Source organism: Leptonychotes weddellii, chromosome 6, assembly GCF_054177405.1.
Source record: "Leptonychotes weddellii isolate Sample4059 chromosome 6, ASM5417740v2, whole genome shotgun sequence".
In the NCBI taxonomy this organism is placed as follows: domain Eukaryota; kingdom Metazoa; phylum Chordata; class Mammalia; order Carnivora; family Phocidae; genus Leptonychotes; species Leptonychotes weddellii.
The window spans coordinates 90,733,727-90,744,275 of NC_138374.1; the positions used below are offsets into that span (position 1 = coordinate 90,733,727).

The 10,549-nt window shown below is 43.5% G+C and overlaps 1 long non-coding RNA gene across 1 annotated transcript; it reads right to left on the reverse strand.

The window, feature by feature from the left end:
- Positions 1–870: 870 nt before the first annotated feature.
- Positions 871–6,171, reverse strand: LOC145722285 (uncharacterized). The gene is made up of 3 exons (XR_014146429.1): positions 6,084–6,171; positions 5,074–5,517; positions 871–1,091 (listed from the first exon to the last, which is right to left on the reverse strand). It is a non-coding gene; the product is annotated as an uncharacterized LOC145722285 (long non-coding RNA).
- Positions 6,172–10,549: the final 4,378 nt, after the last annotated feature.

The following is a 10,549-nucleotide window of genomic DNA, read 5'->3' on the forward strand; positions in this document are numbered from 1 at the left end:
CACTGCTCCCATGGGAGACTGTGAAACACTAAATAAATAGAACCCTAGGACCCCAGTCACATGGCCTAGGGCTCACTCCTGGTAGAAAACTGGAATGTTGGGCATGAATCATACTGAGTTTCCACCTATAGATGGACCACCAAAACAGGACAGGAGGGGGTCAGCAAAGGGAAGGTTGTGAGGATTGCTGAGCCTCTAAACTTCCTGGGTACTCATGATCATCTCTGGCACTCTGACACCACATGATAGGAAGCAAGGCTGAATCTTTCGGGTAATAGCATCAAATGCCCCTATATTGATGGATCTGGAAGGTGATGGAAAACGGACCTGAGCCTACCAGAGATATCATTTGTAGATATAACCCAGGGAGCTGGAAATGGCCAAGGCTGAGGAAATAAGAAAGTTCTGGAACTCACTAAATAACTGAGATATTTATTAATATATGCTACAGACTGATCTCTGTACATCCTCCCAAAATTCACATGTTGAGGCCTTAACCCCCCAGTGTGGCTGCATTTAGAGTAAATAACTAACTAAGGTTAAATGAGGTCATAAGGGTGGAGGCTTTAGCCTATAGAATTCATGTCCATATTAGAGGAAACACCAGAGAGCTCTCTCTTTCTCTCTCTCCCCACCATGTGAGGACACAGTAAGAAGGCAGCCCTCTCCAAGCCCAGAGGAGAGCTCTCACCAGGAAACAAACCCACTGGCACTCGATCTTGGGATTCCCAGCCTCCAGAGCTGTGAGAAGATAAACTGCTATTGTCTAAGACACCCAGTTTATGGTATTGTGTTATGGCAACTTGAGCAGACGAATGCAGTGTACAGGAAACCTAATAACTTCTCACGGATGGCTACAGTCAACAAAAGTTAATCCACCTCTGAAGAAAAAAATATATTTTTTAAGATTTTATTTATTTATTTGAAAGAGAGATACACAGCGAGAGAGGGAAGACAAGCAGGGGGAGTGGGAGAGGGAGAAGCAGGCTTCCCGCTGAGCAGGGAGTCCAATGTGGGGCTGGATCCCAGGACCCTGGGATCATGACCTGAGTCGAAGTCAGACACTTAACGACTGAGCCACCCAGGCACCCCTGAAGAAAAATTTAAGAGGCTATTAGTGGCTGGTGAAAGGAAAATTGCCGTCAATTATTTGTTGCATCCAACCTTAAATTCGTGAAGCAAAAGTTTTACCCATGAAGGATATTATTTATTGCCTTTTTCCTCATTTTGAAAGTAGTTTATTGTTTAAAAAAGAAAATCTTGTACACGTCACTAGCTATTTCTCAGGAAACATTCTCAGAAGCAGAACTACTAAATTGAAGATTGTGCAGATTTTAAGGCTCTTTGATAAGTATTTCCCAAGTACCCATCAACACGTTTTAACCAATTTACACTCCACAACGGAGTGGATGAGAATGTCTGTTCCAAATACTCATGCCACCCCTGAATTTTGTTTTGAATTGTGTATTTAGTGTCTCCCAGAAGCAGACCGACCCTGAGACAAAGTTTCAAGGGCCGGAAGTTTGAGTGACTGGAGTATGAGGAGAGAAATGGGTAAGTGGTCCTCAGAAGGAGAGGCAGCTGATAAGGAGTGTGTTACTAAGCCCGCTCCCGCGGTGGACAACTGCAGCTTAATCTTGTAGACAAACCCCGGGAACTAGTGTGAAATCCCTCAGAACTGCCCCACCTGGATGGGACAAGGTGATTATTACCTCCCAGAGCAGTTAAGTAAGGCTGCTTGAAGGAAGAGGGCAGAGGACCTTCGGTAGTCAAAAAAAAAAAAAAAGTTCTCAGGCACAGAGATGGGGATGATGGCAGTTAGAGGTCCATGGGAGTGTAGTCAAGTGTCAGGGGTTAACCTTTCCCAAAGAGAGTTCTGTCCCTTGTGTTTGGCTATGGGTAGGGGATCTCTAGGCCCCTGGAAAGTGCTGCCTGATAAGAGTGCCTTGTTTGCCTAGGGGCTTTAGCCACCAGACAGGCTGATGATGTGATTTAGGATGGGGGTTTTGAGCCGTGCTGTACCAGTTCCAACCCCCGGAGGGACGGGACACTAAAGAAAGGCATTAGTCTGACCTCCTGGAGGGGATGGAGGAGGAGCCAGCCAGGTGTACTCTATGTGATCGTGCCCCGGTGAAAACTCTGGATGCCAAAGGCTCTGGTGAACTCCCCTGGTTGGCAGTACTCCGTGTGTTTCACCCATCATGGCCAGGAGGCGATGTCACCCATAACTCCAGGGCGAGAGGACAACCAGAAGCCCCATATTTGGAGCCCTCACAGACTCTGCTCCATATGCCTCTTCCTGCTGCTGATTTTAATCTATTTCCTTTGACTGTAATAAAACTGTGATCACACTTTCCTGAGGTCGTTGTAGGGACTCATCGGGCCTGAGGGCAGTCACAACAAACTCTCTAGGCTTTTTCTTTTTCTTTTTTTTTTTTTTAAAGATTTTATTTATTTATTTGACAGAGAGAGAGATAGCGAGAGCAGGAACACAAGCAGGGGGAGTGGGAGAGGGAGAAGCAGGCTTCCCGCCGAGCAGGGAGCCCGATGTGGGACTCGATCCCGGGACTCCGGGATCATGACCTGAGCCGAAGGCAGATGCTTAACGACTGAGCCACCCAGGCGCCCTCTCTAGGCTTTTTCTTTTTGAAGAATTTTAACATTGTGTTGTCTTTTTGTCATAACTCGTTTGCCTAATAATTTAGCTGTGGTAGTTTTAAATTCTTGTGAAACCAGTCTATCAATCTTTCCCTTTATAGTTTTTATTTACTTAAAAAGGCCTTTCTCACTACAAATCATATAGGTATTCATCTTTTTTAGTTTTTTACAGCATCATTTCCCCTCATTTACCTAATTCTGTTGGGGATTTTTTTTATATGCTGCTAGGTAAAAATCTATGGCTACTTTTTTCCAAATAGTTTCTCAATTGACCCATCTTTGGATAATCATATTTTTCTATATTTTTAATCACATACTAAATCCCCACATATTCTATGGTTTGTATGTGGTCACTCTATTTTGTTCTATCTACATGGAGGTCTTTTCTTGCATCACCCTGTCTTTAGTTTCTGTGGCTTTGGAATACAGATTAAGATCACATTGCATGCATCTTTCCTACATATTGTTCCTATATCAGATCTTCTTGGCTTGCTCTCCTATTTATTCATCCATAATAAAATTTTCTGCACCCCAAGAAAATGCAATACCCAGAACATAAAAGAAAAATTTAAATCACTTTGTCAATTCCCATCAGCCTTCCAAAATAACATCTTACTACAGTTTTTCATTGGAATTGCATTAAACTTAAAAATTAATTTGGGGTGCCTGGGTGGCTCAGTCAGTTGAGTGTCTGCCTTTGGCTCAGGTCATGATCCCTGGGTCCTGGGATCGAGCTGCATCCTGCTCAGGGGGGAGCCTGTTTCTCCCTCTCCCTCTGCCTGCCACTCCCTCTGCTTCTGTGCTCTCTGTCTGTGTCAAATAAAGAAATAAAATCTTTTAAAAAATTAATTTTAGGAAATTGATATGCTATTTGCAAAACGGAATCTTTCCATGCAGAAAGATGGTATGTGCCACAGTAAAAACAATACTTTTAAAAAATTTTTAATAGATGTTCTTCATACAGGTCCAGCAAATTTCTTGTTAACCTCAAGGAAATAAGAATTTTTACAGCTCTTAATGCACATGGTTATATTACCCCCAGAAAATTTTCACTTCTACCCGCATCATGTAAGCCTGAAAATGCCCCCTTGCAAATCTGAGCAGGTGAAAAAGAATCTCACTGTGGATTTAATGTGTACTTCTTTGACTTTTCATGAGATTGAATGATTCCACATATATGTATTGGTCAGTTGTATTTCCTTTTTGTGAACTGTTATCTTTTGCCTATTTTCTATATTAAGAATTGGGGTGTCTGGCCCACTCAGTTGGTGCAGCATGTGGCTCTTGATCTCGGGGTCGTGAGTTCAAGCCCCACGTTGGGCATACAGCTTACTTGAAGAAGAAGAGGAAGAGGAGGAGGAAGAAGGGAGAGGAGGGGGAGGGGAGGAGAAGAAAAAGACGGCAATGACTTTGACTTAACAAGTAGAAGTATTTTTCCCAGTACGTCCTTTGCCTCTTAATTTTATTACATTTTCTGATATACAGATTTTAAAATGTTTCCATCTACACAAATCTTTTTTTTAAGATTTTATTTATTTATTTGACACAGAGAGAGCACAAGCAGGGGGAGAGGCAAAGTCATTTATACGTTCTTCTATGTCTTTTATAGCTCCTGTTTAAATTTTAATTCCCTAATCCACATTGGATTTATATCAGTGTATGGTATACATGAAGTAAAGACTGGATTTTGTTTTGAGTTTTAAGGGTTGGTTGGTTTGAGTTGGTATGTTGAATGAACTATGGGCATCTTCTTGGAAGTTATACTGTGTCCAAGCTATTTGGTTTACTTAGTAATTTTTAAGTACAGAATTTCCTGGCACACACCCATTCAGTGGAGTAATAAAATGTTCTCACTATGAAAAAAAAAGTAGCAATTACAGCTGAAGCCTTCTTATTGTGTATGTAACAAGGTACATTTCAGATTAAGGAAGGTTGAGTATCAGTCAGCTGCCCCCTGCTGGGGCTTTCCTGAGTCCTCTGAAAGTCTGCAAAGAGTTAAACAGGTTATTTTACCAACAGCATCTATAAAAATGTGTTGCTACAATTCACTTGGAAGGCTTAATCCCCCAAGGGCACAAGGAATTAATTTAGCATTAATTTGGCATTCTTACAAGAAAGCTACTCTACCAAAGGGAAACATGAACCTCTGAGAAATCAAATGTTTGTCAGACCTGATCCACGGTTTCCAGCAATGTACTATCTGCCCAGTGAAGGTAAGGAGCAGGAAGAACCTCTCCCAACATCAAATATGGTACAGTCTAAAGCACATCACACTGAACGTCTGAACCACACATGCTTCCTGCCTGCAGCACTTCCCAGGGAAGACATGTACATTAGCTTAAACCTAGGGCCGCCAACAAATTAAACACTGCATCTAGAGGGGGAAAAGAGGAATAACAATTACTGAGCACCTACCATGTGCTGAAAGATATGCTAGCGAAAGAGCGATGGGTATGGCAGTCCTGTCTTTTCTTGTCTTGACTTTCAGCTGTACCAGGCTCATGCGGTCCATAACGACCCAACATACATCTCTGGCCAAAGGGTATTCACAAGTGTGACCTACATGTCCACCCTTGGGCAGTGTTAGGACTGGGGAAGGGAGAGAATGTTAGTTGCGTGGAGTTAATGGAATATCTGTAAATGATTAAAAAGTTCAGCTGGGTCAAAGACTTGTTTGTGCAATCTATTAGACGTCAGCTCTCTTTATATGAAACAATTCCCTCCCAGCTCTTTCTAGTCCCCCCGGGGTGGGGAGGAGGGGGAGGAAGAGCCCTCAAGCATCTTATCTCCATCCTTTCCATCAGGAGGTTTTCTCCTTCTAGCGTGGAAGGCCATTTTTCAACTGGTTTTTATTTCTCACTGAAAAAGAAATCAGACATGTAGTTTCAAAAATTCAAACAGTACAAAAGATTATATGACAAAATGTAAACCTCCTTCCCACCTTGGGGTAGCCATTGTCCAGCTGTCCTTCCAGAAATTACCCCTATTTAGAGAGGGGCGGCAATTGAGTTTTTAATGTCAGAGAGAGGCTTTTTTTGCACCCTGAAAGGAGCTCTGACAGTTTCCTGTCTTTCAACTGGTAGTTTATCAAAGTTGTAAATTTTAGAAACTAGTTTTATAAGTTTAAAAACCTTCCTTTAAAAGACTAGAGACCAATTAAAATTGTTATTTTATTTGTAAATTGAATAATGGTGGTATAAAAATATGAGTTATTTTTACTTGTACTTATTTTTTTCTTCCAATTTTACTGCAATAAAATTGACACACAACACTGTATAAGCTTAAGGCGTACAACACAACGACTTGTCACACATGTATTGCAAAATGATTACCACAATAAGTTTAGTTAACATACGTTACCTCATATAGTTACCAAAAAATGAAAACAAAACTTTTTCCTCGTGATGAGAACTTTTATGACTTACTGTTTTAGCAACTTCCAAGTATCCAGCCGGCAGTGTTAACTAGATTCATCATGCTGCACACGACATCTCCAGGACTTATTTATCTTAAGACGGGAAGTTGGTGCTTTGAACCACCCTCCCCCCAACACCCCATCCCCCACCTCTGACAAGCACAAATTTGATCTTTTTCCATGACCTTGGTTTGTTTTTGTTTTTTTGTTTTTTGTTTTTTTTAGATTCCACATACAAGTGAGACTATACAGGATTTGTCGTTGTCTGTCTTTCTAATTTCACTTCGCATAACGCCCTCCGGTCCATCCATGTTGATCAAATGACAGGATTTCCTTCTCCTTTTTGGGGACAGGACCACCCAAGCAGTGCCGGGGCTGCTGCTGCCTGGTTCTGACTCCAGAAAGCTGACTGTGCACCTATCTCCCCAAGGCCACACTTAGCGGCATCAGTTTGGTAGATTGAAAGAGGCCATGATGTATTTATACTTAGGAAACTTGCAAAGGCGGCAGATCAGGGTGTCCTTACCCTCCCACCCTCCTTCCCATGACTAACGAGAAGGCTTCTACGTCGGGGGATCGGAGGCAGGAGGGGTAGCGGCTTGATGGAAGGTGGTGACAGTGGAGGTGAAAGTAATTGGGTGGATTTGGAAAGATATCTGCAGAGGGAATTAGCAGGATTTGCTGATGAACTGGACATGGGATAGGGTGGTCAGAGAGGGGAAAAATAAGAATAGTTCCCAGGTTTTGATGGGTATGTAAGTGTGAGCATCAGAGGCAATATTTTTAGTTTGACTTTGAGACAGAGAAATGTCCTGGACTCCGACAATGAGGTGATTTTAAAACTACATACTCCAGTTTTCAGTCATACATGACTTGGCCCCAGTCTACCCTCTGCACTCATCCTGGGCGGTGCTCTTCGTCTCTGCCCTAGACTCCAGCCTCACCCAACAACTTGCAGCTCTGCATTCAGAAAACGCCTTCTCTAATCCTGCTCCTTCAGCCCAGAATGTTCTTATCTCTGCCCGGCCAGCATGCTCTCCCTCAGGTCCCTGCCAACTGCTTGAAGTTTGTCTCCCTCTACCTTATCCTCCCTGTCTGTTTCCTCCCTGGCACTTATCACAATTTATAATCATATATGTCTTCTTCTTTGTGCTGTCTCCCTCCCTGGACTGTAAGCTTTTTTTTTTTTATTCATCTTTGACTCCTCAGCCTCTAACAAATTGCTGAATAAAGAGACAAGCAAGAGAAGTAGTCTGTCCACAGCCTATAGACAACAGAGTCCAATGTTGTACCATCTCTACAGCGTAGACCTCTAAAGGCCCACAATAAAAATCCGCATTTAGGAAACCGGGTTGAGACTTTGTAAGTAGCTCGTCCCCAGAGCAGGGTGTGACAGGCAAGGGCAGGCTCGGGCTTGGGGCCAGTCTCCCCAGCTGGGCTGTCTCACTCTCCCAAGCCTAGATCCAAGCTCAAAAACCAGGAAGTTCTCACAGTAGAGATGACAGCTGAATAAAGGCCTAAAGGATGGGTGTATTCTATTTCTACAGCAGTTCCAGCTCACCGACGGAGATTTGCACTTTTGTGAATTCTTACATTATCCCAGTGGGGTAGGCGGGGCAGAGACCACTCCTCTCTGTGGAGAGGTGAGGAAGCTGAAAGTCTTGCTCAAGTTCATGGGGCTAACAAGCGTAACAAGCATAAAACCATATCCAAAACCAGGCCATGGACTTCCAAGTTCAGAGCACTCTGCACTATTTCCATTTAGCAAGTACTTTTGTGTACCAACACACCCTTCTCTTGCTGCTGCCCCCTGATTTCCATGAATGACTCAGGGCATGTGAGAGTGACACCCAGAGACAGCATCCCCTCTCTGAGACACCCGGAGCTGGAGGCCACCGGTGCCCCATCAGTACACACGGCAGGTGGTCGGTGACCAAAAGGAAGGCACTTGTGATGGGCAATGGCAGAGTCTTATTTTGAGACGTTGGGGCATTCTGGAGAAGAAAAGTGTTCTGTGTCCCTGAGTCAACAGGAATTGAATGTTGTAGGTGGAAAATGGCAGAGCAGAAGAAACAAGAGGATACAAGACTGATCGTGGAATAATCGGGGTGAGAAGAGTCTTGTCAGCTGTAACAGTGTCAGGTATCTGCGTGTACAGCACACTGTTCATTAGAAAAGAGACTCTCTGTTCTGAAATGTCCATCAGTGAAAGTCAAGGAGGGGAGCTGGGAGGGAACACAGTGAACTCAAGTCCACTCCTCTGCATCGACAAGGTCTACAGGACTTGTGTGCAGAACTCAAAGTCACCTTCTGGAACAGCTTCTCCTGCCTGTCGGCCTGTCTCTGAGTTCCTCCCGGCAGACTGTGTTGATGGTGGGCGTGGTCTCAAACTGTTTTATGGGTACAAGTTTTTAACTCTGTTAAGTCGGGGAATGTGTTTCATATTTCCCTTGTACTCCCAGTTATTTGTACTCCCATTTATAGTAGGTACACAAAAGTACTCACTAAATGGAAATAGTGCAGAGTGTTCTGAACTTGGAAGCCCATGGCCTGGTTTTGATACGGTTTCACACTTCACCACAAGGTGAACACGTTCATGAGAAAATACTCTCATTGTCAAAAATAAACAGTAAAATGGAAAATAAGAATCAAAGCTACTTCTCAGATTGTTGCGACCCCCGTAGGGTGCTGGTCAGAGCACGGGCAACTCCTCTCCTGCTCCTTTGGCCAAGTGGAACCATAGTCACTTGACTCCATCCCCCTCCCAGCGCGCTCCACCACTCGTCCCACAATGCACCTCTTCTCACACTTGTCCTCTACTCATTTCCTTTCCTTCCCACCCTTTTCCTCTTTTCCATCCCCTCACTTCTCCCCTCTCTTTTCTTTTCCCATTCTCTGCTTCAGTCTCATGTCTTGCCCTCCCTTTCGCCTGCCACCCCTTGCCATTCGAAGACTATAAAATTAAGTCCAAAGATAAATTGTTACTACTTGTTTTGAGAATTCTTAGTTTTAATTTTTAAAGGGTGCTTTGAACATTTTTTTGTTTTTCACTCTAAGATAAAAATCTACTTTTCTATGTGTGGGTGTCCTTGGATGTGTGTTTGTTTGTGCCCACGTGTGTCCACATGTACTAATCCTGGGGATTAGTGGACCTAGAAAGAAAAACGGGTACCTGCTTTAGGACTGTATTACTTTGGACAAGCCCCATCAAATCTGCTTGAACTCAATCATCTCTTCTCAATGGACAGATACCAGGTCTTCCGCACAAAGCAGATCCAAGAAGACAGATCAAGATGCTGGGGTACCTAATTGCTCCAAAGTAGGGCTGGAGAGCGAATTTTGTGCAGCGGCCTAGCAAACTGAGGAATGACCAATGCCAAGCTACCAAAGCTGCCATCACCGAACACTGAGCTGGGAGTAGATGCAGTAAGCCCACTGTTCATAAGATGATTGTAAATAGCCTCAAGAGATATGTAGTACTAAAATGTGGTAAAATAATCAGAAGGTGATGAGTTTTGATGAGTTTTTGAGTATTTTGACCTTTGTCTATAGTGTAACTTATTTAAGTGTAAGTATATATAATTTAATTTTTAAGAATGCCTCTAATGACCAGCTTGCTGAGTTGTTGAAAATTCAATATTCTGCTCTCATAAACTGGTACAAGCCAGCTCCCGCACAACCTTCAGGAGAGTCACCACTTCTCACCCACTTATACAAGAAAGCCTAACTGCTCAGACCAAATGGGATTTTTTTAAAATATTTTATTTATTTATTTATTTGAGAGAGAGTTGAGAGGAGGGGCAGAGGGAGAGAGAGAAGCAGACTCCCCAGTGAGATCAGAGGCTGAAGCAGGGCTTGATCCCAGGACCCTAGGATCGTGACTAGAGCTGAAGGCAGATGCTCAATCAGCTCAGCCACCCAGGTTGGGAATTTAAAAGTTGTAGTAATAACAGAATGGAAGGAGGCCTTTTTACAAATATGAAGTCAAACTAGCAACAAGTAAGTTCGCACTGGCATTGGCGTTTGTGAATAGAGTTCACTTCTTCAAGCAGAAGAATATCTTCTCAGTGCCTGTGATGCACCAAACACAGTACCTACTCGACCACCAGCTCAGCCTTCCTGAGTCCTCACTTCCATCAAGGCCCTCCACACTGGACCTCTCCAACTCATCTCCAGCAGATTCTTTTTTTTTTTTTTTTAAGATTTTATTTATTTATTTGAGAGACAAAGAGAGACAGTACACGAGTGGGGGGAGGGACAGAGAGAGAGCGTGAAGCAGACTCTCTGCTGAGCAGGGAGCCAGACAAGGGGCTCAATCCCAGGACCCTGAGATCATGGCCTGAGCTGAAGGCAGCCGCTTAACCGACTGAGCCACCCAGGTGTCCCATCCCCAGCAAATTCTACAGACTTAAGCATCATTCCCCAAGCACATGTGTTCTTAGCTTGAATTACTCCAGCTATTCTTCTCTGCTGAGA